Below are 23,779 nucleotides of genomic sequence, written 5' to 3'. Positions count from 1 at the left end.
TGGCGTAACAGATTTTGCCAAACTCGTTTCCCCGTATTCTAGTGCCTAATTCTGTATGTGCTCTTGAAAATGCATTTCATGGGATATAATTTACTGAGATAGCATGCTGGGAAGTGAAGCAGTGAATTAACATTGACTGTGCCACTCACACTTTTCTTACTCACGGCTAAATTTTCCATTGTTTTCGGTATGTTTCCTTGAAGTATAAAATCCAGACTAAAATTTAAAGCAATTCATACAGTGTAATGCCTTTGTGATACCTATATCATGGCGCAGATCTAGCTCTACATCACTTAACGATTCTTGTTAAGGAAGTCTGTTCGGTGTACAGGTATATGGAGTGCCCTTAAGTACTCACAGCAAGCAGATATATTATCATTTTATTACAAACTTCCACAGGAAATCAGGGATAAAGTTAAGTTGCTGTTGAAATTCAATTTTTATCACAGTATCTGAAAGCCAAAAATGAAAGTATCAAAGTACCGTTCGAAAAGTAAAAATGGCAGCATTAAGACTTTGAACAAGATCCTGGACATGGGCTTTCCACGACAGTTTACTATCTATTTGAACAACCAGAAATTGAACTGCTCAGTTTCACTAATCATATGCTTATTCTGTGAAATTAAAACGTCAGGTTTTGATGAATTGTGGGGTTAGAAATTGCAAAAACTGAGTCTTTCTGTGATTTAGTGTCAGTTTATTTTCTGGAAGCCATGTACTTATGCCATGAACTGCACTATTTGAAACCGAGTTAATGTTGCAGACAACATCCTCTACTACCAAGCTACTGTCATCAGCAAACAGAAATATTTTAGAGTTGCCTTTAATACCAGAGGGCCCCAACACTGATCCCTGGGGCACCCCCCCCCCCACCCCCCCCCCCGCCCCACGTGACTGTACCCCACTCACACCCCACATCACAAACATTCTCAACATCGTAGATAATGACTTTTTGCTGTCTGTTGCTAAAGTAAGAGGTGAACCAACTGTGAGCTGCTCCCCGTATTTTGTAATGATCCAACTTCTAGAGCAATATTTTGTGATCAACACAATCAGACGCCTTAGTTAAATCAAAAAATATGCCTAGCGTTCGAAACATTTTGTTTAACCCATCCAGTACCTCATAGAGAAAATAGAATATAGCATTTACAGCTGTTAAACGACTACTGAATCCGAGCTGTACATTTGATAGCAAATCGTGTGATATAAAATGATCAATTATCATTAAATACATAGACTTTTCAATAACTTTAGCAAACTGATGGCATAAAATATGTCTAAAATTATCTACATTATCTCTCTATCCTTTTTTTTATAAAGCAGATTTACTACTGAGTACTTTAATCTTCAGGAAACTGACCATTCCTAACGGAAAAATTACAAATATGGCTAAATACAGGGCTAATATGTGTAGTACGGTACCTTAATATTCTGCTAAGCACTCCGTCATAGACTGGAGATCCCGTTGAAGAAAGTTGAAAAACTGAAACCAAACACCACTTTCTAGCATTCTGGATGTCTCAGACCATATATTTCAATGGCACTTAAAATTCCTAAAGCATACCAATTTTCTGGCCCGGTTAAAATATTTTGCGATTACCGAGTATAAAAAAGTTACATAATGTTAACATTTAAATTTCTCGACAGAGTGTGTCCGATTGTTACGTACTATGTCACAAACAACCGTAGAACCTATTTCAAACTGAATACTTTTTCAAACTAAATTCTGCCTGATTTTTATTGGAAATGTGGACATTAAGTCTATTACATACACGATTTTATTTATTTCATTCTTCAAATATAAAAAATACATTTAAAATCATAAACGGAAAACCATGAGAACTAGGAATAAAACTGTAAGCAGAAAAAAGGCAGAAACGGAAATTAAGTGCTTCGTCAAGAGCATAAAATAAACGCAATGTTCATTCTATGCCCTATGGTGTTCCAAACACATTTCTCCTGTTAATTAACTCTGATTCCATAGACTGTAAGGAAAGAGACGCACACAGCAGCCAGTCGCAATCCCATTAGTTTTTATTACTCTTGAAAATCTAGATTTCAGCTGTAGATAGCCATTTTCCGTGCGTTTCCGTTACTGTTCAACCGCCGTGTTGAATTGTAACGAAAATGCACTGATTGTAGCTATTTACAACCGAAATCTAGATCTGCAAGAATAATAAAAGATAATGGGAGTGCGACTGACTTGCTACGAGCCTCTCCTGTTGTCAAAACTGGATGTAAATATTCTTGCAACATTTCTAAAGTCTGTTTGATCTGTTCATGTACAGTAATCATATTAAGAAACGCAAGTAAGCCTACAACATTTTGAATAAAAAAGGGCGTAGAGTGACAGTTATTAGACATATACATAAATCTGATGTAGGTATAACTGCAAGCAATCTGTTTGACATATCACTGATTGTGTAATGGTGAACGGCAAGGGCTGGGAAGCATGGTGAATTTATAGTAACGGTTCGAAACACCTTGAAAGACAAAATTTTTTCGAATTATTTGGCATTATTTGTGAGTCTATAGTCACTGTGCCTATTATCCATAATGGTTCCCTTTGTGTGCATGGAAATTAGCAGGATGGGTATATTACCCCTACTAACGGAATGTGGGAACCCCAGTAGCATATCCGTTGTTTCTGCAGTTTGCTCCCACCTCCAGTTCCGTTCGTGGTGGTTCTTCTGTCTTCAGCTATGGCTGTCCTCAACCAATTGAAAAGTATGAAAGTCACACGACACGAAAGCAGCGCATTTGCTGCAGGAAATACGAAACTGTCAAGACGCCTAAATGATAGTCTCATACTTTCTGCGATATGATTAGCGCTCTCGCACCACATTTGTGTTTATATGTACATACTTATACAGTAGACATTCAAGATGACAAAATGTGTAGGTTTATTAGATTACAAAACACAAACTGTTTCGAAACAGCGTATCGAAACATTACATTGTACTGTTTCATTTGTTTCGAAACAGTTCCGTGTTTCAGTTTGCCCATCTCTATGCTACCCGATTGAGCCATTGCTCTCTCATTGTTGAACGCAAATTGTTCCTCTGTTGCCGCACAGCAGTAAAATATTGGTGTCCTGTGAGTAAAACTGCGTTTTGCTTCGCAGTTTCAAGCTGGACACAGAAGTGTAAGTCTTACCAGTCCTTCAGCAGTAGCAAATAATTAAGGGCTTTCTTTTTCATAGCAACCAAAACGGCTTCTGCATCTTTCAGGGATCTTACGTTGTATCCTACATGAAAGTGTTCAAGGTCCGAATATTGGTTTCCGGGTATGGAGCTACCATATCGTGTCGTTTTTTCTGCAACAATAATTTTTCCAAGGAAACCTATTTCTTTATGCTAGGTTGGCCAAGTATTCCATGCCTAACCACTTGGACAGCCACTTCAGAATATTCTTGCCTGTAAATTTCTTCAAGCGACGGAAATTCATATGGAACCATGCCCTCGGACAACCGCTTAGTGTCTCCTGTTTTGGTTAATTCCTATAAACCAGGTGTTCTACTACACTGAAGAGGTAAAACTGAGTAAATTGGAATATATTTTGTAATATACATTTACTTACCACCTGTCCTTTGCCTTTTAAAGCTAGACAGTACTGATGAAGTGCCTTGAACTCTCTTCATAGCTTTCCTTCTTGACAAGTGCAGTGTAACACAGGACTGTGAGTAGACTTGGCCACTGTTTCGATACAGTGTATCGATACGTGGAACTGATTCAGTGTTTCGAAACAGTGCTGTCTCGGATGCCGGGATCAGATTCGATCTCTTGCCAGACACAGAAACTGTATCGCTGTTTCAGTCCACTTATGCTTGGAACGGACTAATTGTATCGAAACAGTGACTTTTCATTCCGCTCTGTCTCGGACGTGATTTGGGCACGGTACAGATACTGAAACACATTTAACATCTCACTTCATGAAACACTTTCAAGTGTGACGAAATCTTTTTGACACACAACAGCACGAAACTTAAGATTTCCGAAAATAAAGCTTCGTTTCTAATTGACTGCCCTATTCCGAAATGGCGTAATATCTGCTTTATAAACACCAACAAACAATAAAATAACGACACGGAAATTAGTCTACTTTCCTTATTTTCGTTCGCTTATGTCGTATGGCATTATATTTTTGGGTAACTCTTCCCATTCTAAAAGGATATTTTTGGCTCAGAAACGGGTGGTGCGAGCAATTAGTGGTGTAAGTTCACGAATCTCTTGTCGACCCCTGTTCACGAGCCTGGGGATTTTGACATTGGTCTCTCAATATATTTTCCTTACTGCCATTTCTTGTTAACATCAGCTTATTCCCAAGAATAAGCAGCTTTCACTCAGTTCATACTCGGCAGAAATCAAACCAGCATTGGGATCGAATAATTATTTTGCAGAAAGGTGTGTAGTATACTGCTGCATCCATTTTCAGTAAGCTACCACTAGAATTCAAAACTCTGAGCTGTAATCCACGTGCTTTCAAATCGAAGCTGAGGAGTTTCCTCATGGCTCACTCCTCCTATTCTGTCGAGGAGTTCCTTGAAAAATTAAGCTAATTGTTGTATTGTTGATTGCAATTGCTTTATGGCTTGACCTTTTTCGGGTTCATAAACATTTTATTTTTATCTGTTATTACTCTTCTGTCGTAATTTAATGTACTGACACGTTCCATGACCTTGGAGATTTGCTCTTCAATTTGGTCGTATGGAACTTGACGTGCAAGTAAAATAAAAATAATAAGAAACCCCTGTTATCCATACCTTATCTATCGAATCGTCGTCCCCAATAATTTAGTGCTGGTGACGCCCGTGTGTAGCACTCTCTGCCGTGCATTTCACAGTCGTTTGCAATCAACTACACTTTTCCGCAAAAGTGCTTTTTCCCGAAGCTCAATTCCCTGTTGCTTTCGAGGCACGCCTGCTGTTTCGTGCAAATGCCGGCGCGCGAGCGTTGTTTTTCCTCTCTGTCCCCCCACCACTCGCCAGCCCTCACCCCACCTAACTGTGACGTCGCTGGCTTGCCAGACCTCGGTCCCGTGAAAACGGCTAGCGGCAGTCGGTGAGAGAGAGAAGCAGCGTGAGGAGATTGTCAGTTGACCGTGTTTCAGCGCTGTGCAGTGCAACCTTGTCAGCTTCTAGCATTATTCATCCGGAAACCAGTTCTACCTCCTTCTAAGGTACGTAACATGACGTACGTCATTAAACAATCGATCGCGTCGGGATCATCCTAGGAAAGACAGTAAGTTCTTTGACTGTAATATCTTTGTGGGTTTGATATTTCAAACCGTATAGTTGTGAAGTTCAAGACGGCTGTGGTGTCGTTTGTTACAGAGATGGGGTCTAGTGCAGCAGGGGATACAACCCGTCGGCTTTGAACAATGACGTCATTACTTAGTCATAGATCTTAATGTCTTCACTTCGAGGCATAGATAATAAAGCAGTTCTGTGTTCTAATAAGCTTTTGCTGTATGTTTCAATTTCGTTTTTTTACTGATTGCTTAATAAAGTAGGATCAGTTTATTCTATCTCGTGAGTTTTTTTTTTTTTAAAGCCAAAAAACACTTATCAGCTACTGAAGGCAACTACAACACTAGAAGAATCGCTTCTCGGCTTTTGACAAGATATTGCTTAATAAAGTAGGATCAGTTTATTCTATCTCGTGAGATTTTTTTTAAAAAAAAAGCCAAAAAAACACTATTACTTAATAAAGTAGGATCAGTTTATTCTATCTCGTGAAATTTTTTTTTTAAGCCAAAAAACACTTATTAGCTACTGAAGGGAGCTACAACACTAAGAAGAATCGCTTCTCGGTTTTTGACAAGATATTGCTTAATAAAGTAGGATCAGTTTATTCTATCTCGTGAGATTTTTTTTTTAAAAAGTCAAAAAACAATTATGCTTTTGACAAGATCAATGTTTATCTCTCTCGCATTCCTTTGTTTCTCAACATTCTCCTCAGCTCTTTCATCTCTGTAATACATGCTCTCTGGCGACTTGTGACGTCATTGTTCAAAGCCGACGGGTTGTATCCCCTGCTGCACTAGTCCCCAGAGATGCGCTGATTAATAACAAATGCAGCTGGGGAAAGATATTCAATTGTTCTCCTGTTAAGGCCTGTATGCTAGGATGTGTGCATGTGACGGGGAAATATTGATTTGCTGATGTGTGCGTGGGCGAGCTGAAAGGAATATATTGTGAGGTACCGGCAGTTTTGTTTTCATGACATGACTTGTAGTTTTGTTTACACCTTTAGTGTATTACATTTTAGTACCGTGGCTGTGACAACATGAAACTGTGAACGTGAAATCAAAACTTTTTGTAGCCGTCCGCTGTCACGCTTTTCCGTTCGTAAACGTGGAAATGTTTTACGATAGATTTGTGTGAGTACATTCAGCAGGAAGAAGTATTGAGAAAGTTTATCGGTTGCGTGCCTTTGACATAATGCAGGATATTTGCTGATGTATGGATGGACCTGTTTTGGTAGAATTGGGTTCATATTACGTTCTTATAATGGTTAATGGTCTAATAAATTGCGTATTACATTCATTATGAAAGCTCGCCTCCGCGACCGTAAACGGTTGTCTGTTCATCGTCATCAGTACTACAAAACTTACGAACAAGAAGCAGCAAATATAGCTTGAATTTAATTGTCCTTGCTGCAGATTCTTGTTCGACAGCATTCCCATGCAAGTTAATCTTCTGAACTCCCACGAGCAGTTTACGTGAAATGAATCAGCGATGCTGCCAGTAAAGACGTGTGTGTGTGGGTGCAGGTGTGATGCAGGGGACTACCCAGAGCTGTGGAAGAATTCCAGTAATGGAGTTTTAACTGTGGTGCCTAAGATTATTCATTGCAACAGAACTCCTTTGAATAGGAGTGTAATGAGTGTACTGTTCTGTCTCCCGTCTAGGCAAATCGCCTTTGCATATTAGCAGGCTGTAGGAGAAACGTCCAGTTCTGAAGCTCATTTCATGGCTTAAATTTGTATCTTATTATTAACGTTTGACAGTGTTTTGCAAACACTTGCATACTGTTTCAGCTGTATTTTATTTTTAAAATGCAGTCGGAAAAATGACATACAAACTTGAATAGTATCACATCAGAAGTCTGTTCATAGGCAGGTAGAACCAAAATCAGAACATTACGAAATTTGTTATGTACGCGAATGCCTCTCCCTCCTTCCCCATGAGATAGAAGGTAAGAAGGGGATGGGTGGTGTGACCCCCCATTACGTATACGGTACACATCAAATGTCGTGTTGTTCCCTTGATTCTGCCTGTTTGTAAGCACGCTTCTGATACTACTGTTAAATGATATGCCCTCTCTTTTTTCATTTCAGTTTGTTTACAAAATCTTTCAGATCGCTTCACGGGTTGTAAAGAACTCCGCCTGTTACCATGTATTATGCACAGGACGGTTTTATTTATAATAGCGTAGGTGTTGTAACTTTTAGTTATTGCTCTTATCAACCAGTATCTCCTTGCAAGATTTAGTTGAGTCCCCTACATCTTGCCGATAATCCAAATCTTTTTCATTTTCCAGTGTAACAATGACACGCCTCTCCCTTTGTAGAATATTACGCGCGACATTGAACATAAGGTCGATACAAGGAGGCATTGCCTTTCATTGGGCTACTTTTCACTGGTAAACGTTTGACTTCGGTTTTTCTCTTAACAGTTTCTTGCGCAATGTTCGCTTTGCTCACAACTACGCAAATGATACCGTCGTTTGAATTTTGTATGTATTGTCACCCACCCCCAGCAGAAGTCTCACCACCCATTAAAATATGTGATATGGATCTTAGTGTAGTGCTAGATACAAAATATTCCTCGCGAAAGACAAAAGCCGGCCGGAGTGGCAGAGCGGTTCTAGGCGCTACAGACAGGAATCGCGCGACCACTGCGGTCGCAGGTTCGAATCCTGCCTAGGGCATGGATGTGTGTGATGTCCTTAGGTTGGTTAGGTTTAAGTAGTTCTAAGTTCTAGGGGACTGATGACCTCTGCAGTTAAGTCCCATAGTGCTCAGAGCCATTTGAACCATTTTTGAAAGACAAAATAAATTTTAAAGTGTCATAGTTGTTCACTGGCAAACAAACCCTACCAGTTCATTAATATACAGGAGGTGAAATGGCTAAATATCTTAAATTACACTGCCTCTACTTTTTGGTGAAAATTAAACTTTGTGGTAAGTTCCTATGGTACCAAACTGCTAAGGTCACCCGTCCCTAGGCTTTACACACTACTTAATCTAACTTAATCCAACGTACGCTAAGGACAACACCGGCAGCCATGCCCGAGGGAGGACTCGAACCGTTGCAAGGCGCCTAAGACCGAACGGCTACCCCGCGCGTCTGCAAATTAAAGGATAAGTGCGGTCTCTTAACGTGTCTTGGGTAGCACTGACTTATTTTTTATTTATTTACCCTTTGACCATTTAACACAACAATTACATATATAAAACGCACAAAATCTGGCAATGATGGGGCAGGAGGCAGGCCATAGTCTTTCAGTGAAGTCATAGTATATAAGTCAGGGGTTCTAACTTCTTGCGATTGAAAGTCCAGTGCCTTAACACTACCTTAGCAACCTCGATAGCTATATGATTTGCGAAGAACGCTGTCAGTAGAACCACGTGAATTTAATCCACTGTCAGCTTACATCACGCACAAGGGGTACAAACAATACCATTACTACAACATGAAACTCTGATATATTACACACACGAATGCCTACCAAGAGTACGTCTTTCACAATTCTACTATTCAGACACCTATTTCTGGCTACTGATATGGAGTGTGACCACACTTCGCCTTTATGATGAACTCTGCTGAGAAAACTTTCAAAGCGGTGTCGGAATGCCTGTGGAGGAAGAGCAGTGCATTCCTCCTGAAGAGCCGAAACCGGAGAATGTACTGATGTTGGATGCTGTGATCTGTAGTGGAATCGACCTTGTGACTCATTCCAAGGGTACTCATTGGGTTCGGGGTTGAACTCAGGGCAGGCCAGTCCATTTCAGGAATGTTATTGTCCAGAAACCATTGCCTTGCAGATTATGCTTTATGACAGGGTGCATTGTTAAGCTGATACAATTATCGCCTCCGGCTGTTTCTTTACTGTACATAGCACGCGATGCTGTAACATGTGTTCATATCCTTCCGCACATTGCGTTTTCTTGAGGATAATGCAGGGACAACATCCTAACACGAAAAATACCTCCTTAGCACACCCATGTGCTCCGCACTTCACCTCATTGCTGGCACTACACATGATGGCAGGTAACGTTCTCGAGGCATTCGCAAAACTCAAATCCTTCCATCGGATTGACACATAGTGTGAGTAATCACTCCAAATCACTCACTGTCTAGTGGCGTCACCTTATCAAGCATCACTTAGCACTGGCCACTGTACTCTATTCTTTTCAACTCACTATGCACCATTGTGCTAGCTAGCTAGATCGTTCGTAGCAGTTTGGAACTCAAGAGAGATTCCTTCCGCTGATTCCATGACATTTTCGTACAACCACCCTCCGCAGTACTCGATGGTCCTCGTCCGTCAGGACACGTGGTCTGCTTGGTGACGTCTACACAGCGACCTGGGCAGCTTCAGAAGTGGTGAAGTATCCCTGACGGATTTGTTACTTGGTGACGCCCAGCGACTAGTTCACATCGATCCACTGTGCGCTCCTGGCCCACGCATTCTGCTGTTACCGGTGCTCTAGTTCAAACATAATACTCCCTGCCACCCTTGGCACTTCCAGATCCATGCCTCGTGACATCGTCGTCAGTTCCGCATTACATATGGCCGTCCAGATGCTTTTGATTAGGGCAAACCTACGTTTCTGGCATTTGTAGACTTAGAGAAAGCTTTTGAGAATGTTGACTCGAATACTCTCTTTCAAATTCAGAAGATGGCAGGGGTAAAATACAGGAAGTGAAAGGCTATTTACAATTTGTGTAGAAACCAGGTGGCAGTTATGAGTCGAAGGACATGAAAGGGAAGCAGTGGTTGGGAAGGCAGTGAGGCAGGGTTGTAGCCTCTCCCCGATGCTATTCAATCTGTATATTGAGTAAGCAATGAAGGAAACAAAAGAAAATTTCGGAGTAGGTATTAAAATCTATGGAGAAGAAATAAAACTTTGAGGTTCGCCGATGACATTGTAATTCTGTCAGAGACAGCAAAGGACTTGGAAGAGCAGTTGAACAGTATGGACGGTGTCTTGAAAGGAGGATAGAAGATGAACATCAACAAAAGCAAAACGAGGATAATGGAGTGTAGTCGAGTGAACTCGGGTGATGCTGAGGGAATTAGATTAGGAAATGAGACACTTAGAGTAGTAAAGGAATTTTGGTATTTGGGGAGCAAAATAACTGATGATGGTCGAAGTAGAGAGGATATAAAATGTAGAGCGCCAATGGCAAGGAAAGCGTTTCTGAAGAAGAGATATTTGTTAACATCGAGTATACATTTAAGTGTCAGGAAGTCGTTTCTAAGAGTATTTGTATGGAGTGTAGTCATGTATGGAAGTGAAACATGGACGATAAATAGTTTGGACAAGAAGAGAATAGAAGCATTCGAAATGTGGTGCTACAGAAGAAAGCTGAAGATTAGATGGGTAGATCACATAACTAATGAGGAGGGATTGAATAGAATTGGGGAGAAGAGGAGTTTGTGGCATAACTTGACTAGAAGACGGGATCGGTTGGTAGGACATGTTCTGAGGCATCAAGGGATCACCAATTTAGTACTGGAGGGCAGCGTGGAGGGTAAAAATCGTAGAAGGAGACCAAGAGATGAATACACTAAGCAGATTCAGAAGGATGTAGGTTGCAGTAGGTACTGGGAGATGAAGCAGCTTGCACAGGATAGAGAAACATGGAGAGCTGCATCAAACCAGTCTCAGGACTGAAGACCACCACAACAACAACTGTGTTCTTTCAACCGATTCCCTTTACTGAGGCGATGTATTACACTGCATCTGAAACAGAGAACAGGAAACTACCTTGAGAAACATTGTTGAGCAAAGATACCCACACTAAAGGTAGTACGTTTGTTATAAGGTCAAAAATACATTCTATGATAGCCTAGACTATTTTAAGCTAATACAGGGTGTTTATAAATGAATATCGGGGTTTTAACTCTTTATAATATTTTACAGTTATAAGTGATATGTCAAATGAAAGAGCAACTCAGTTTTACCAAGATCCTTATAAATGATCAATGTGAGCACCGTTTGTCACATGGCACACATCAAGTCTGTAGCCGAGTTCTTCCCAAACGTTGATAAGTGTGACTTCAGTGAATGTAGCAACAGCCGCTTCAATCCGGTTTCTTAATTCAGGGAGGTCTGCTGGTAGCGAAGGCACGTACACGCGATCCTTGATGAAGCCGCAAAGGAAAAAAGTCGCATGGCGTTAGGTTCGAGTGCACGTGGAGGCCATGCAAAGCAAGCCCTGTCATTGGGCCCTTGCGGCCTATCCTGCGGTTGGGTACCAATCGCGTACTTCGCTGCGCCAGTGAGGTGGCGCACTGGTGCCAAACACAACTGCTCTTTCATTTGACATATCATTTATAACTGTAAGTTTAATGTAATAAATATAATAAAGCATTAAAACCCTGATATTCATTTATAAACACCCTGTATATTCAGTTACATTGCAGATACACACCTCACATAGAAATGTTTTTAACTCTGCTGGAAAAGCCGTTTCTTCTCCAACCTCTATATGTCGGCAGTGCATTATAAGATATGACACCAAAGTACGGCAGAAAACAAGGAGATATGTCAGCAGCTGGTTTAACCGAAATTGAAAGAAAAACAGGAAGCGACATGTTTCGTAGATGTGAAACGAATCTCTCACGCCTATTCCACGAGATGGTATCCAATAGTTCCCGAAATGTATTTATTACAGTTATTACATGTTACCTAGACATTTTTCTGCAGCGTCAACTCCCATGGGAGCTAATACTACGATCATAACTTTTCCGTCGCTTTTGAAATGTATCCTGTAAGTCTTTCTCTGTTACAGCGTATGCACATTCCGCAAAGCTCCTTCAATCTCCTCCACTGTATGAAACCTTCCTCCCTTCAGCTTAGCTTTCATCTTGCTGGTTTGGGGGACGATTCCTTTGATTAAAAATTTCTGAACAATGTCGGCTGTATGGGATCGAGCATTGTCATGGCGGACATGTTCTCCTCCTGCCCTTCCTGAAGCATCTGATTACATCGTGAAGAGCTGTTTATACAGGGTGAAAAGTATTTAAACCGACAAACTCTGGGACGTTGTAAGGGATATCAAAACAAATATTTTTCTCTAATGTCATTTTTTCCTATGAGGAATATTCAAACTGGTAGAGGCAGATTTCTCTGGTGGCAAATTAACTAAACCAATACTTTTCAGTTTTTTTTTATGACCAAGAGGCGACACATTAACACAACCCAATTTCAGTTACAGTAGATGTTCAAAAATGCCTCCATTGACACGTAAACAAAGGTTAAACTGTCGGATCATGTTCTGTCTGACACGGGCAAAAACCCCAGGAGTATCCTGAATTGTTCCTGCTGCTGCTGCTACTATCCGATCAACCAGATCCTCTTCTGATGCAACAGGAGCTGCGTAAACAAGGTAGTGCATCTCTCCCCACACAAAAAAGTCCAGAGGTGAAATATCTGGGGATCGAGCAGGCCATGGTACACGACCATCTCTGCCAATCCACGTTTCTGGGAACCGTCGGTCCAGGAATCGACGCACACGGCGACTGAAATGTGCCAGCGCCCCGTCTTGTCGGAACCACATGCGTTGTCTTGTAGGGAGCGGGACGTCTTCCAGCAATTCTGGCGAGAAAATTGTAATAGCGCCTGCCATTTAATGGCCTAGGTAGCAGATACGGCCCAATTAAACAGTCCTCAACAACACCGACCCACACATTAACGAAGAAGCGCACTTGATGAACGCTAGTAACTGTGGTATGTGGATTATGCGAATTGTGCATGTTGAAGACTCCATCACGCCCGAACAGTGCTTCATCGGTAAATAACACAGATGATGGAAATGTAGGATACATTTCACATTGTTCCAGGTACCACCGCGAAAACTGTGCTTTGGGTGCATAATCAACTGGTTCCAGGTTATGGACACGCTGTAAGTGAAATGGACGTAACAATTGCACTCGAAGGACTGTTCTTACATTCGTCTGATTTGCCCCCATGTTAAGTGCAATTGCATGAGTGCTGATTGAAGGATCCCACTCGACATGCTGAAACACAGCTTCCTCAAATTGCAGCGTTCTTACCGTGCGACTGCATCCCTGTCCAGGTGATCTGCTAATGACCCGGTCTAACACAGACGTTGGTACACAGCAGCAAAGGTCGTATGGTGCGGGATTCGGCGATTAGGATATTGTTGTTGATAAACCCGCTGTGCAGCTCGTCCGTTGTGGTGCGCTACGTAGTACGCACCAACCATATCAGTGTACTCACTCCAAGTGTATCGCTCCATTAGTAAACAGAGACAATGCACTACTACACTGGTGGACAGCAGTTGCCTACAACTGAAGAGCGTAATACGCCCTCTAACAACTGAAGTTCGTAATACGGCCTCTAACAACTGAAGAGCGTAATATGGCCTCCACCGGTTTAAATAATCCTTGCAGGGAAAAATAGTTGTTTTGATGTCACCTACAACCTCCCAGAGTTTGTCGGTTTAAATACTTTTCACCCTGTAGACTGTATGAGTAGAAGGGACGAACTGTTTGAATAGTCCCGTCTCTGTATACGGGTTGATGTTGCTAAATGCTGACAAACTTCAGGAATCCCTAAGAGGATAAGGACTCAAGAAGGTCATATAGACGTATGACCAGAAATGCATTCGAAGGGAGGTACAACCTCTTGAAAGTAAAGAAAAAAGATTTCTGACAATGTATGTTGCAGTGATTGAAAGTAGACATGAGGATACAACAGGCAAGTTGAAATGTTATGTCTGTAGTAAGGTTTCAACTCCTCGTTCAAGAGGGGAGAGAGCTGGAGGGTCAGCTTGTATGAGAGTCGTTCGATAAGTCTGACGACTTTCCATCAAAGAATGGAACATGTTTGTCGCGTCTTCGTGGTTGATAAGCTTGATTATTCCAAGAATCACATAAAGAATTTCAACAATATACAGCATACAATTTATTGTTGACAGCCGTTTGAATTGGTCAGTGTGTTGACTGTGTTTGAAAATGGAGAAAACCGGGTTTCGGGCTGTTATTAAACATTTTGATTTTAAGGATTGTACTCTTGCACAAATCAAAACAGAACTGAATGAAATTCATGCTGACTCTGCACCGTCATTAAAGGTCATTTAATTTTGGATTAATGAATTTAAACGTGGTCGGACAAGCACCAAAGACGAAGCGTGCCCTGGCCATCCAACTGAGGTCATCACGAAGGAAACCATTGACAGAATCAGTAATATGGTAATGCAAGTCCGCCGAATAAAATTTTTCTGAAACTGTAGGTATCTCAACAGAGCGAGTGCATTATATCCTGCTTGGAGAACTGGGTATGAAGAAGCAGTGCACGAGGTGGGGGCCGGGATTGCTTACCGTCGACCGAAAGCGCTCCAGGAACAACATTTAAACTCAACGTCTGGCGATGTTTAATCGCAATCCGCAAGACTTTCTGCTGCGACGTGTGACTGTTGATGAAACCTGGATCCGTCATTGCAAAATAGTTCAAATAGCTCTGAGCACTATGGGACTCAACTTCTGAGGTCATCAGTCCCCTAGAACTTAGAACTACTTAAACCTAACTAACCTGAGGACATCACACACATCCATGCCCAAGGCAGGATTCGAACCTGCGACCGTACCAGTCGCGCGGTTCCAGACTGTAGCGCCTAGAACCGCTCGGCCACTCCAGCCGGCATCCGTCATTACACACCAGAGTCAAAACCGTAGTCAAAACAATGTACAGTGGCCGGTGAAAGTTCAGAGGAAAAAGCAAAGACCACTTTGTCAGCTGGCAAGTTGATAACCGCTCTTTTTGGGATTCCCAGGAAATAATCATCGTAGATTACTTGGAGAAAAGCAGAACCATAACTGGACCGTGTTGTTGAATCGTTTCAGAATTGCATTGGCTGAAAACAGACCAAAGTCTGCCACACAAAAAAAAAGGCTCTTTCACCAGGGTAATGCACCATCCCACACTCAGTAATACTAATTGCGAAAGTGCATGAATTGTTCTTTGTGCCGGCCGGAGTGGCCGACCGAGCGGTTCTAGGCGCAACAGTCTGGAACTGCGCGACCGCTACGGTCGCAGGTTCCAATCCTGCCTCGGGCATGGATGTGTTGATGTCCTTAGGTTAGTTAGGTTTAAGTAGTTCTAAGTTCTAGGGGACCGATGACCTCAGAAGTCAAGTCCCAGCCCCAAGTGACGTATTACTGTTCCCTCACTTGAAACTGTGGTTTGCTGGAGAGAAATTTTCATCAAATGAGGAAGTGATAGTTGCAGTTACCGAGTATTTAGGAGAGTTTGACAGAACTTATATCTCCGATGGAATGGAAAAGGTGGAGGATCGCTGAACAAGGAGTATATAACTCAAAGGAGCCCATGTCGAGAAATAAGGTGATCGTTTACGAAACTAACATTTTTTTCTTGCTGTTCTACCAGTCTTATCAAACCACTCTCGTAGTAGCCACGTTATGCTTCTCGCAGGGTTGTCAGATTCAAAAAGAGAAACGCCGGACCTTGCATTATGATTAGCCCAAGAGTTTTCACTAAATGGAAATAGTCCGTTGGGCAATTTCAATAGTTTATTAATAATCAGTGACAGTATTTCTTTGTGAAATCGACCTTAAAAATGCCTAAAAGAAATCAGTGAACAGTCTTCTAATTTCGCAATTACAATAGCGACTAAGTCCTCTGTCTTCTTAATTGATGGTTCTTCCTAATATGATTTTATATAAAAAAATAACAATTATCTGTTCTTCAGGGACGGAACACGGGAAGATATTCAATAACGTTGGTCATTTCAATTGGACTTGCAAATACACTACTGGCCATTAAAATTGCTACACCAAGAAGAAATACAGATGATAAACGGGTATTCATTGGACAAATAAATTACACTAGAACTGACATGTGATCACATTTTCACGCAATTTGGGTGCATAGATCCTGAGAAATCAGTACCCAGAACAACCATCTCTGACCCTAATAACGGCATTGATACGCCTGGGAATTGAGTCAAACAGAGCTTGGATCGCGTGTACAGGTACAGCTGCCCATGCAGCTTCAACACGATACCACAGTTCATCGAGGGTAGTGACTGGCGTATTGTGACGAGCCAGTTGCTCGGCCACCATTGACCAGACGTTTTCAATTGGCGAGAGATCTGGAGAATGTGCTGGCCACAGCAGCAGCCGAACATTTTCTGTATCTAGAAAGGCCCGTACAGTACCTGCAACATGCGATCGTGCATTATCCTGCTGAAACGTAGGGTTTCGCAGGGATCGAATGAAGGGTAGAGCCACGGGTCGTAACACATCTGAAATGTAACGTCCACTGTTCCAAGTGCCATCAATGCGAACAAGAGGTGACCGAGACGTGTAACCAATGGCACCCCATACCATCACGCAGGGTGATACGCCAGTATGGCGATGACGAATACACGCTTCCAATGTGCGTTCACCGCGATGTCGCCAAACACGGATGCGACTATCACGATGCTGTAAACAGAACCTGGATTCATCCGAAAAAATGACGTTTTGCCACTCGTGCACCCAGGTTCGTCGTTGAGTACACCATCGCAGGCGCTCCTGTCTGTGATGCAGCGTCAAGGGTAACCGCAGCCGTGGTCTCCGAGCTGATAGTCCATGCTGCTGCAAATGTCTTCTAACTGTTCGTGCAGATGGTTGTTGTCTTGCAAAAGTCCCCATCTGTTGACTCAGAGATCGAGACGCGGCTGCACGATCCGTTAGAGCCATGCGGATAAGATGCCTGTCATCTCGACTGCTAGTGATACGAGGCCGTTGGGATCCAGCACGGCGTTCCGTATTACCCTCCTGAACCCACCGATCCCGTATTCTGCTAACAGTCATCTGATCTCGACCAACGCGAGCAGCAATGTCGCGATACGATAAACCGCAATCGCGAGAGGCTACAATCCGACCTTTATCAAAGTCGGAAACGTGATGGTACGCATTTCTCAATTTGACCTTTATCAAAGTCGGAAACGTAATGGTACGCATTTCTCCTCCTTACAAGAGGCATCACAACAACGTTTCACCAGGCAACGCCGGTCAACTGCTGTTTGTGTATGAGAAATCGGTTGGAAATTTTCCTCATGTCAGCACGTTGTAGGTGTCGCCACCGGCGCCAAACTTGTTTGAATGCTCTGAAAAGCTAATCATTTGCATATCACAGCATCGTCTTCCTGTCTGTTAAATTTCGCGACTGTAGCGCGTCATCTTAGTGGTGTAGCAATTTTAATGGCCAGTAGTGTAACATTCTGTAGTTATGTATTGATACTTTTCATTTGAACTCACTTTATGTGGAACGTTATTTTTCTTGCAAATTATTTCGTGAAACTAGCGGCAGAATAATTTTAACTTAATTTATTGCGTTCCTTTGCCCATTGGGCGTTTATGAAAGAGACCACCCTTTCGACGTTGGCTAGAGTTGCAAAGTAATATTCTGCGAATTTCAGTTGCTCCGCATAAAATTATTCACTACGCACGTGTTTTCGACATGGATCGGAGCGACGAGCGAGAGTAACGGAGCGCAGCGGTTTGGCATCGGCTGGTCGGCACTTTCATTCTGTACTTCGGCGCGGTTATGTGTGATGTTGTGTGACACTCGGTGGCCTATGAAGGAAAGCTTAGAGCACACTCATAAGAACAGCATTGGTTAGTATATCTGCATATCCTTATGGTGGTGTTGTGGTCTTCAGTCCGAAGACTGGTTTAATGCAGCTCTCCATGCTACTCTATCCCGTGCAAGCCTCTTCATCTCTGAGTAACCTACATCCTTCTGGATCTGCTTACAATATTCATCTCTTGGTCGGCCTCTACGATTTTTACCCCCCCCCCCCCAAATACCCCCCATCAGTAGCTACTAAATTGGTGATCCCTTGATGTCCTTTCGTCTAGTCAGATTGTACCACAAATTTTTTTTCTCCCCCAACTCTATTCAGTACCTCCTCATTACTTCGGTGGTCTCCCCCTCCAATCTTCAGCGTTCTTCTATAGCACCACATATCAAAAACTTCTGTTGTCTTTTTATCTAAACTGTTTATCGTCCATGTTTCAGTTCCATATATGGCTACACTCCACACACACCATCATAAAAGACTTCCGTATACTTAAATCTACATGCAATGTCAACAAATTTCTCTTCTTCAGAAACGCTTTTTTTTTTCAGTCTACATTTTATACCATGTCTACTTCGACCACCATCAGTTAGTTTGGTGCCTAAATAGCGAACACCACACTTATGTATGCAAAGGTACTCTACAGGGTGAAAAGTTTTTAAACCGACAAATTCTGCAGGGGACATCAAATCAAATATTTTTCACTAATGTCATTTTTCCTGTGAGGAATATTTAAACCGGCAGAGGAAGATTTCTGTGGCAGCAAATTAATTAAACCAACAAACACTTTTCCATTTTTTTATGACAAAGAGACAACACATTAACACAACCCAATTTCAATTACAGTAGATGTTCAAAAATGCCTCCATTGACACGTAAACAAAGGTTACACCGTCGGATCATGTTCTGTCTGACACAGGCAAAATCCCCAGGAGTATCCTGAATTGTTCCTGCTGCTGCTGGTTCTATCCGATCAACCAGATCCTCTTCTGATGCAACAGGAGTTGAGTAAACAAGGTAGTGCATCTCTCCCCACACAAAAAAGTCCAGAGGTGAAATATCTGGGGATCGAGCAGGCCATGGTACAGGACCACCTCTGCCAATCCACGTTTCTGGGAACCGTCGGTCCAGGAATCGACGCACACGACGACTGAAATGTGCTGGCGCTCCGTCATGTCGGAACCACATGTAGGGAGCAGGACGTCTTCCAGCAATTCTGGCAGTGCTCTGGCGAGGAAATTGTAATAGTGCCTGCCATTTATTGGCCTAGGTAGCAGATACGGCGCAATTAAACAGTCCCCAACAACACTGACCCACACATTAACGAACAACCGCACTTGATGAGCGCTAGTAACTGTGGCATGTGGGTTATCCTCACTCCAAACATGCGAATTGTGCATGTTGAAGACTCCATCACGCCCGAACGCGGCTTCATCGGTAAACAACACAGAGGATGGGAATGTAGGATGCATTTCGCACTGTTCCAGGCACCACTGCGAAAACTGTGCTCTGGGTGGATAATCAACTGGTTCCAGGTTGTGGACACGCTGTAAGTGAAATGGACGTAACAATTGCTCTCGAAGGACTGTTCTCACATTCGTCTGATTTGTCCCCATGTTACATGCAATTGCACGAGTGCTGACTGAAGGATCCCGCTCCATATGCTGCAAGATAGCTTCCTCAAATTGCAGCGTTCTTACCGTGCGAGGTCGTCCCTGTCCAGGTAATCTGCTAAATGACCCGGTCTAACGCAGACGTTGGTACACAGCAGCAAAGGTCGTATGATGCGGGTACGGCGATTAGGATATTGTTGTTGATAAACCCGCTGTGCAGCTCGTCCGTTGTGGTGCGCTACGTAGTACGCACCAACCACATCAGTGTACGTACTCCAAATGTATCGCTCCATTAGTAAACAGAGACAATGCACTACTACATGGTGGACAGAAGTTGCCTACAACTGAAGGTCGTAATACGCCCTCTAACAACTGAAGGTCGTAATACGGCCTCTAACAACTGAAGAGCGCAATTCGGCCTCCACCGGTTTAAATAATCCTCCTAGGAAAAAATGACATTAGGGAAAAATATTTGTTTTGATGTCCCCTACAACCTCCCAGAGTTTGTCGGTTTAAATACTTTTCACCCTGTATAAGTTTGCTACTTTCAACTAACGAAGCGAAAGCAGACTGCCAAAAGAACTTCGCTAAAAACTCTCAAACGTCACTGTACATGTCAGAAAAGTGTTTTCCCACATAACAGTTTCATGTGTAATCTGTTAAAGAAAAAATCGCCATCAGCGGGTTGCGAACTCGTGACCTTTTGTACGAGGATTCGACGCTCTACCACGTCACCTAGCAGAGATCTTCGCAGTTAGAGCTCACAGATAGCGTTTACCTATACTACGTAGTTCTCGTGTAACTTTTAATTATCGCTTTCGCATCTTGCACTGGGCGACGGAACACAGCACGAAATAAATCGGCGTTTTGGTTGGTACTCTATCGTCACACAATGTTTGGTACCGGTGTGATTGCCTGACATCTGGAGGTTTGGGTGTCAGAGACTTAAACGGTAACATGAGACATGATTTTAAGTGTCTCATAAACACGCTGACTGAAAAAAATCGCAACAGCAAAAAATAATTAAATATGGCAATGAAATTTCCGGAATATATTTGGCTATACGAGCGTTGGAACTTTAATAGTGGCAACTATTTATTTACAGCCCGTACAGATACGGATTTCGCAGTTTTACTGACCTTCAAAGTAGTCACCAGCGTTGTGTATAACCCGTTGCCAGCGACGTGGAAGTCGTAGGACACTCTTAGCAGCGCCAGTTGTGTTCACAGTTCGAGTGGAGCGGTCTATTGCGCGACGAATTTGTACTAGTTCTGAAGCGAATGCAGTGAAGTGTTTCCTTCAGTGTAGAAATCGAGTTGAACTTACGAGGGCTTACGTCAGAGGAGTGTTGTAGGTGGTATAGCACTTAGCAGCCCCATCAGTCAAACAAATCAGTAACAACTTGCACTGTACGTGCTTGAGCATTGCCCTGCAAAATGATCGTCAGGTCCTGCAGGAAGTGTCATCATTTCTGTCTCTATGCTGTTCATTTCTGGAACACGACCTACGACCATCTTAGTGACGGAAGTCTGCCATCTGAACAACCTTTTCTAGACGGCAACACCTGATTACTGTCTTTTTTTTGCTTACGTAAAGCATATGACACGGCTTGGTGACGTCATATCCTTGCCACATTGAGTGAGTGGTGTCTCCGGGAACCACTCCCGATTTTTATCGGTACAGATAAATCACTTTCAGGAGTACAGTGAAACTTTGTATGTGTGTATTATAGACATCTTTACAGTTTGATACTTGGAACTTGAAGCTACACTATGTGACCAGAAGTATGGGACCCCCCCCCCCCCCCCAAAACATTTTATATTAGGTGCAGTGTGCTGCCACCTACTGCCAGGTGATCCATATCAGCGACATCAGTAGTCATTGGGCATTGTGAGAGAGCCGAATGGGACGCTCCGCAGAAATGACGGACTTTGAACGTGGTCAGATGATTGGGTGTCACTTGTGTCATACGTCTGTACGCGAGATTTCAACACTCCTAAACATCCCTAGGTCCACTGTTCCGATGTGATAGTGAGGTGGAAACATGAAGGGAGACGTACAGCACAAAAGGGTACAGGCCGACCACGTCTGTTGACTGACAGAGACCGCCGACAGCTGAAGAGGGTCGTAACGCGTAATAGGCAGACATCTATCCAGACCATCACACAGGAATTCCAAACAGCATCAGGATCCACTGCAAGTACTATGACATTTAGGCGGGAGGTGAGAAAACTTGGATTTCATGGTCATAAGCAACCCATCACGCCAGTAAATGCCAAACGACGCCTCGCTTGGTGTAAGGAGAGTAAACATTGGACGATTGGACTGTGGAAAAACGTTGAGGAGTGACGAATCACGGTACACAATGTGGCGATCCGATGGCAGGGTGAACGTCACCTGCCAGCGTGTGTAGTGCAAACAGTAAAATTCGGAGGCGGTGGTGTTACAGTGTTTTTTATGGAGGGGCCTTACACCCATTGTTGTTTAGCGTGGCACTATCACAGCACATGCCTACATTGATGTTTTAAGCATCTTCTTCTTTCCCACTGTTGAAGAGCAGTTCGGGGATGGCGACTGCATCTTTCAACACGATAGAGCACCTTTTCACAATGCACGGCCAATGGCGGAGTGGTTACACGACGATAACATCCCTGTTATGGACTGGCCTGCACAGAGTCCTGACCTGAATCCTATAGAACACCTTTGAGATGTTTCGGAACGCCTACTTCGTACCAGGCCACACCAACCGACAATGTTACGTCTACTCAGTGCAGCACTCCGAGAAGAATGGGCTGCCATTCCCCAAGAAACTTTCCAACACCTGATTGAACGTATGCCTGCAATGGTGGAAGCTATCATCAAGGCTAAGGGTGGGCCAACTCCATATTGAAGTCCAGCATTACCGATGGAGGGCGCCACGAACTTGTAAGTCATTTTCAGACAGGTGTCCGGATACTTTTTATCACTTAGTGTAGCATAAATATGTGAGCAGCAGGAATATTGTGCTATTTTGCCACAATGTCATAGCTCAGATTCCACTTTATTTGCGTTTATTTCGGTTACGGAAAGATGTGACCTCCAACAATAGCTTCTTACTTTTTCAATTTCACTTATTCAAATTGTCGAATCTCTGTTCTAATTAATTACGTTGCAGTGACGCTGTATAGGGCACCGAAGTGTCACGAAGAAAGAACGCACTTGGAACTGTAAAATTGTTACAGTTAATAAGCTAACCACACCACCTGTTTGTCCGTTGTTATTTTCAATTTTGGACTCTTTGTTCATCATCCGGGAAACTAGAATCCAAAAAAGCCAGTAAGGTAGAAAACATGTAGACTGCTTCGATACACACAACTGTTTAAGAACCTACATAAACTGGAGGAAATTAACCAGATTGTCACGTATAAATTTTATCAGCATATGAACATAGCGTGAATATTTATACAATGACTGGCATTTTATTCAAAAGCACCTTGAAATCCTTGAAATTTCGTCTAGCAATTGTTTCGTAAGCACGGCCAAAAAATCGCAGAAATTATCTTTACAGCACCAGACATGATGATACCGTTTTTTCAACATATTTTACATTTCTTGTAGTTACCTTTGAAAGGCTTCTCCACGCACATACTTCTCTTTACATCCGCAGCAATAACAACATCGCACCATAGGTGTTACTAATACTCAGACATGCAGAAACGAATATGAAACAAGGTGAGTACGTGTAATGTCCAAGTTTCGCTACTACCACAAAGTGTAGACAAACAGCTTCGTCCCAAATACACGTGACCAGCCCAGTTTAATGTTTAAAACATGTGCAGCAGGCCATGCTCACTCTGTAGAAATATATGCACTATTGTCGGCAGCTTACGTGATAGGCCTAATCAGGGAAGGCAGGGTCACTCGTAGATATGCTTCGTCCTTGAGACTTTGTGGATGGGTGACTGGTCCCACGAGGTGGTCGCCGATAGTCCCCACCCGTACGTTGACAGTCTGAAGCATCTTAACAGGATATTACTAGTAGAAATACTGTTTGTTTTTAGTGTAGCAAGCGCAGAAAATTTATGTTAAATCTTGTGTTTTTCCGAATTACTGATCAACAAAGCAGCAGAAAATATTTTCAGTAACAGTGATGACTGTCACTATTTTTACACTACAGGCCATTAAAATTGCTACACCACGAAGATGACGTGCTACAGACGCGAAATTTAACCGACAGGAAGAAGATGCTGTGATATGCAAGTGATTAGCTTTTCAAAGCATTCACACAAGGTTGGCGCCGGTGGCGACACCTACAACGTGCTGAAACGAGGAAAGTTTC

The 23,779-nt window shown here is 42.7% G+C and overlaps 1 protein-coding gene across 3 annotated transcripts in view; it reads left to right on the top strand.

The window, feature by feature from the left end:
- The first annotated feature begins 5,062 nt into the window (after nucleotides 1-5,062).
- LOC124716897 overlaps nucleotides 5,063-23,779 on the top strand; it is a 289,921-nt gene continuing 271,204 nt past the window's right edge. For all 3 annotated transcript variants that reach the window (XM_047243455.1, XM_047243453.1, XM_047243452.1), the window contains exon 1: nucleotides 5,063-5,178. The gene's annotated coding sequence lies outside the window, so the exon portion shown is untranslated. The remainder of the gene's footprint in view (nucleotides 5,179-23,779) is intronic.

Source organism: Schistocerca piceifrons, chromosome 9, assembly GCF_021461385.2.
Source record: "Schistocerca piceifrons isolate TAMUIC-IGC-003096 chromosome 9, iqSchPice1.1, whole genome shotgun sequence".
Classification (NCBI taxonomy): domain Eukaryota; kingdom Metazoa; phylum Arthropoda; class Insecta; order Orthoptera; family Acrididae; genus Schistocerca; species Schistocerca piceifrons.
Note: the sequence above shows the minus strand (reverse complement) of the source record. Positions and strands in the feature narration are given on the sequence as shown.